Genomic DNA, 7,090 nt, shown 5'->3' on the forward strand with positions numbered 1-7,090 from the left:
CATTCCGGAACTCCTCGTGATGTCCGGGATCTCATCCGGGACTCCGAACAAATATTCGAACTCCATTCCATATTCAAGTTCTACCATTTCAACATCCAACTTTAAGTGTGTCACCCTACGGTTCGTGAACTATGCGGACATGGTTGAGTACTCACTCCGACCAATAACCAATAGCGGGATCTGGAGATCCATAATGGCTCCCACATATTCAACGATGACTTTAGTGATCGAATGAACCATTTACATACAATACCAATTCCCTTTGTCACGCGATATTTTACTTGTCCGAGATTTGATCTTCGGTATCACTCTATACCTTGTTCAACCTCGTCTCCTCACAAGTACTCTTTACTCGTACCGTGGTATGTGGTCTCTTATGAACTTATTCATATGCTTGCAAGACATTAGACGACATTCCACCGAGAGGGCCCAGAGTATATCTATCCGTCATCGGGATGGACAAATCCCACTATTGATCCATATGCTTCAACTCATACTTTCCGGATACTTAATCCCACCTTTATAACCACCCATTTACGCAGTGGCGTTTGGTGTAATCAAAGTACCTTTCCAGTATAAGTGATTTATATGATCTCATGGTCATAAGGACTAGGTAACTATGTATCGAAAGTTTATAGCAAATAACTTAATGACGAGATCTTATGCTACGCTTAATTTGGGTGTGTCCATTATATCATTCACATAATGACATAACCTTGTTATTAATAACATCCAATGTTCATGATCATGAAACGATGATCATCTATTAATCAACAAGCTAGTTATACAAGAGGCTCACTAGGGACTCCTTGTTGTTCACATAACACACATGTATCAATGTTTCGGTTAATACAATTATAGCATGGTATGTAAACATTATCATAAACACAAAGATATATAATAACCATTTATTATTGCCTCTTGGGCATATCTCCAACATCCAAGGCATGCCTGCAGAATTACATACATGCTCTTTACAAAAGATCTGCACAACCTCCTACTTTACAATGAGGTAAAACTGCAATTAAACTTCAAAAGAACATCTCGTAGACTAACCTATTACTAGTTCTACCTACAGAGGTACTAGACTTACTAAAGAAGCTATGAGTGGAATCTAGCTACTTAGGTGCTAGGATTAGGGAGGTAATTCCCCTATGCTCCTAGTCTAGGTTTCCACTATGGATTATGTTGTACTTAATTTCTTTGAGTCTTCTGAAAGGGTTCTGTCCCTGGTAGTAGTTGACTCTTCCATCTCCGAGTTTCCCTGTTGATCTTCCTTTGGTGCCTTAAGTCTAAGAAGGGGGTTCAAGAGGGAATGGGTGAGTACGAGCGTACTCAGCAAGTTCAGTAATAGAAAAATATGTATCATGCACTAGCTATAGCCATAGACCAAAAATTCAAAGGCCAATGCAAGTTTTCGTAATCATTTCTTCAAGAGGTTACTTTTAATCTGAAAAGCTATGTCCGCCAGCCTTCACCGGGTGTCTAGAACTTCATGGAGTTCCTTTCCGTCCGTGTTCGTAGTTCCAAGCCCGGAACAGGGTGTGACAAGTCACTATTTTATACACTGTGCAGAGGTGTGTTACTTTACCCATAAGAAAACTTATCCTTGCTGCCAACCGCGCGCCAACCCATCCACACTTCCGTGATGTGAGGCCCGGTATAAGGTCCAAACCAATCATTGAATTTCTCCGCGACCTCGCATACCCACCCATATTGTAGTTCCGACCTTGGATCCTCGTCGGTTCATTATCCCGACCTTGATTCTATACCCCTGCTGGTCCACATACCCCCTTAGGCATGTTCCGGCCTCAGTACCTTCGTCGGTCTTCTACAACCCATCATAGACCACTGCATCATGAGGACTTTAGGGTTCCCCACCACTCCAATTGTTCCCATCAGGACACAACTACTCCGATACAGTGCGTTCGTTGATATGCGAGAGGAAGAAATAAAACTGACAACTCTGTCCCACTCCAGATCTTATGGTTAACATGAGTATTACCGTGAAGGAATCATTGTACGACATTTGTTGTTAATCCTAGATGGATACAACCCAATTGCAATGGAACCTCCACCAAACTCATACCATGGTTCCATTGCCCACCACATAGTCATATTCATAATTGGAAAAGTAATACTTTGATTTTAAATGCAGGAGTGATACGAATTATATTTTGCAGGTAATTTGATAAACATAATCAAATTGACATGATCAAGCGATGAACTTGCCTGGTTGAGTGCAATATTATGCAGGCAACATCTTCGATACGTGATAACTCCAAATTCTGAAATAGCATCATCGTCTGGTAAGGACAATGTTTAAAAGATTGGCAACATGCTATAATGCATAAGTATGAGATGCAATCATTCTGTGCGTAACCTAACCCCGATGGCTTAGGATTGGTGAGTTGTAATGATTTCTTTAGGGTGTGTTGCACTTTTAGAGTGGTTCCACAAATAAATTGTTTATTAGTATTTTGATTGATATGATATCACATGCAAGTAATGTAATAAAGGAAAGCAATCATATTAGCAATGGATCACTGTTGACACAATTTACGTGTGATAGATAGTTGTTGACTATAGGTCCTATTAGGCTTGGTTGAGGATTACTTGTTATTTACTTAAAAAATAACTCTTGAAGAACAGATTTCTTATTAAACAAGAAGTACATCAAATAGGAGTTATGTGCTTCTAGGGTTTATCATGATTCCTAATTGAGTTTCCTAAGTGAATCGTATAAACTAAATGAATGGGAGTTCATCAAATACTCTTAGGGTCTATATGAGTATGTAAAGTAAGTACTTTAATATTACTACTCATGGTTGCTTTCCTAGTTGATAATAATAATGGTACACTATGTAATAGTGGTTTATGGTGATGACATGAATTGTATATGGTAGGTTTTCTACATAATGCTTACTACATGATCACATGGACCATTGAGGTTGAGTACATGAAATAATGGGTATAATGGCATTTGGAACTTGTGGGGTTTTAGTAATAGTATGAGCATGCATGCTAATAGCTTGCTAAGGCTAAAGGTTGGTGTTAATACAAAGGATTTCCTTCTAATAGGTTTCTAGGGTTTTAGAGTTATATGGCTAATGGATTTCAAATTAGGGTTCAACATGAAATCATGAAGTTAGGGTTTAACAAATGATTGTATTAGGTTTTCATGTTTGTAATTGATACGTCTCCGACGTATCGATAATTTCTTATGTTCCATGCCACATTATTGATGTTATCTACATGTTTTATGCACACTTTATGTCATATTCGTGCATTTTCTGGAACTAACCTATTAACAAGATGCCGAAGTGCCAGTTGCTGTTTTCTGCTGTTTTTGGTTTCAGAAATCCTAGTAACAAAATATTCTCGGAATTGGACGAAATCAACGCCCAGGGGCCTATTTTTCCACGAAGCTTCCAGAAGACCGAAGAGGAGACGAAGTGGGGCCACAGGGTGCCCAAACCCTAGGGCGGCGCGGCCCACCCCCTGGCCGCGCCGACCTATGGTGTGGGGCCCCTGTGCCCCCTCCTGACCTGCCCTTCCGCCTACTTAAAGCCTCCGTGACGAAACCCCCAGTACCGAGAGCCACGATACGAGAAAACATACTGAGACGCCGCCGCCGCCGATCCCATCTCGGGGGATCCAGGAGATCGCCTCCGGCACCCTGCCGGAGAGGGGATTCATCTCCCGGAGGACTCTACACCGCCATGGTCGCCTCCGGAGTGATGAGTGAGTAGTCTACCCCTGGACTATGGGTCCATAGCAGTAGCTAGATGGTTGTCTTCTCCCCATTGTGCTATCATTGTTGGATCTTGTGAGCTGCCTAACATGATCAAGATCATCTATCTGTAATTCTATATGTTGCGTTTGTTGGGATCCGATGAATAGAGAATACTTGTTATGTTGATTATCAAAGTTATATCTACGTGTTGTTTATGATCTTGCATGCTTTCCGTTACTAGTAGATGCTCTGGCCAAGTAGATGCTTGTAACTCCAAGAGGGAGTACTTATGCTCGATAGTGGGTTCATGCCTGCATTGACACACAGGACGATGTGAGAAAGTTATAAGTTTGTGTTGTGCTTTTGCCACTAGGGATAAAAAATTGATTCTATGTCTAAGGATGTAGTTGTTGATTACATTACGCAACATACTTAATGCAATTGTCTGTTGCTTTGCAACTTAATACTGGAGGGGTTCGGATGATAACTTTGAAGGTGGACTTTTTAGGCATAGATGCAGTTGGATGGCGGTCTATGTACTTTGTCGTAATGCCCAATTAAATCTCACTATAATCATCATGATATGTATGTGCATGGTCATGCTCTCTTTATTTGTCAATTGCCCAACTGTAATTTGTTCACCCAACATGCTGTTCGTCTTATGGGAGAGACACCTCTAGTGAACTGTGGACCCCGGTCCAATTCTCTTTACTGAAATACAATCTACTGCAATACTTGTTCTACTGTTTTCTGCAAACAATCATCTTCCACACAATACGGTTAATCCTTTGTTACAGCAAGCCGGTGAGATTGACAACCTCACTGTTTCGTTGGGGCAAAGTACTTTGGTTGTGTTGTGCAGGTTCCACGTTGGCGCCGGAATCCCTGGTGTTGCGCCGCACTACATCCCGCCGCCATCAACCTTCAACGTGCTTCTTGGCTCCTCCTGGTTCGATAACCTTGGTTTCTTTCTGAGGGAAAACTTGCTGCTGTGCGCATCATACCTTCCTCTTGGGGTTCCCAACGAACGTGTGAGTTACACGCCATCAAGCTCTTTTTCTGGCGCCGTTGCCGGGGAGATCAAGACACGCTGCAAGGGGAGTCTCCACTTCTCAATCTCTTTACTTTGTTTTTGTCTTGCTTTATTTTATTTACTACTTTGTTTGCTGCACTATATCAAAATACAAAAAAATTAGTTGCTAGTTTTACTTTATTTGCTATCTTGTTTGCTATATCAAAAACACAAAAAAATTAGTTTACTTGCATTTACTTTATCTAGTTTGCTTTATTTACTGTTGTTAAAATGGCCAACGCTGAAAATACTAAGTTGTGTGACTTCACAACCACAAATAATAATGATTTCTTATGCACACCTATTGCTCCACCTGCTACTACAGCAGAATTCTTTGAAATTAAACCTGCTTTACTGAATCTTGTTATGCGAGAGCAATTTTCTGGTGTTAGTTCTGATGATGCTGCTGCCCATCTTAATAATTTTGTTGAACTATGTGAAATGCAAAAATATAAAGATGTAGATGGTGATATTATTAAACTAAAATTGTTCCCTTTCTCATTAAGAGGAAGAGCTAAAGATTGGTTGCTATCTCTGCCTAAGAATAGTATTGATTCATGGACTAAATGCAAGGATGCTTTTATTGGTAGATATTATCCCCCTGCTAAAATTATATCTTTGAGGAGTAGCATAATGAATTTTAAACAATTAGATACTGAACATGTTGCTCAAGCTTGGGAAAGAATGAAATCTCTGGTTAAAAATTGCCCAACTCATAGATCGACTACTTGGATGATCATCCAAACCTTCTATGCAGGACTAAATTTTTCTTCACGGAATTTATTGGATTCAGCTGCTGGAGGTACCTTTATGTCCATCACTCTTGGTGAAGCAACAAAGCTTCTTGATAATATGATGATCAACTACTCTGAATGGCACACGGAAAGAGCTCCCCAAGGTAAGAAGGTAAATTCTGTCGAAGAAACCTCTTCCTTGAGTGATAAGATTGATGCTATTATGTCTATGCTTGTGAATGATAGGACTAATATTGATCCTAATAATGTTCCATTAGCTTCATTGGTTGCACAAGAAGAACATGTTGATGTGAACTTCATTAAAAACAATAATTTCAACAACAATGCTTACCGGAACAATTCTAGTAACAACTATAGGCCATATCCTTATAATAATGGCAACGGCTATGGTAATTCTTATGGGAATTCTTACAACAATAATAGGAGTTCACCCCCTGGACTTGAAGCCATGCTTAAAGAATTTATTAGTACGCAAACTGCTTTTAACAAATCTGTTGAAGAAAAGCTTGGGAAAATTGATATACTTGCTTCTAAAGTCGATAGTCTTGCCGCTGATGTTGATCTTTTGAAATCAAAAGTTATGCCTAATGAGAATCATCATAATAAGATTGTTACTACAGCAAATGCCATTCAAGTTAGAATTAATGAGAATATAAGATTAATGGCTGAACTGCGTGCTAGGTGGGATAGAGAAGAAAATGAAAAACTAGCTAAAGAGAAGAATATAGCTAAAGTTTGGACTATTACCACCACTAGTAATGCTAATGCTACACATGTTGCTGCACCTCCTACTAATACTAATAAAAGAATTGGTGTTAGCAATGTTTCCACTTCTAATGCAAAGCGCGAGAAATTGCCTGAAACTGCTGAAACTGCCTGTGATAAAGCTGCTGAAATTTTTTCCAACATTGGGGATGATGATCCCATTACTTTAGATTATAATGGTTTGAATTTTGATGATTGCCAAATCTCTGAAGTTATAAAGTTCTTGCAAAAACTTGCTAAAAGTCCTAATGCTAGTGCTATAAATTTGGCTTTCACGCATCATATTACAAATGCTCTCATAAAAGCTAGACAAGAGAAACTAGAGCGTGAAGCCTCTATTCCTAAAAAGATAGAGGATGGTTGGGAGCCCATCATTAAGATGAAGGTTAAAGATTTTGATTGTAATGCTTTATGTGATCTTGGTGCAAGTATTTCTGTTATGCCTAAGAAAATTTATGATATGCTTGACTTGCCACCGCGGAAAAATTGTTATTTGGATGTTAATCTTGCTGATCATTCTACAAAGAAACCTTTGGGTAAAGTTGATAATGTTCGCATTACCGTTAACAATAACCTTGTTCCCGTTGATTTTGTCGTCTTGGATATTGAATGCAATGCATCTTGTCCCATTATATTGGGAAGACCTTTTCTTCGAACTGTTGGTGCTATCATTGATATGAAGGAAGGTAATATAAAATATCAATTTCCTCTCAAGAAAGGTATGGAACACTTCCCTAGAAAGAGAATGAAGTTACCTTTTGA

Source organism: Lolium perenne, chromosome 7, assembly GCF_019359855.2.
Source record: "Lolium perenne isolate Kyuss_39 chromosome 7, Kyuss_2.0, whole genome shotgun sequence".
Taxonomy (NCBI): Eukaryota; Viridiplantae; Streptophyta; class Magnoliopsida; order Poales; family Poaceae; genus Lolium; species Lolium perenne.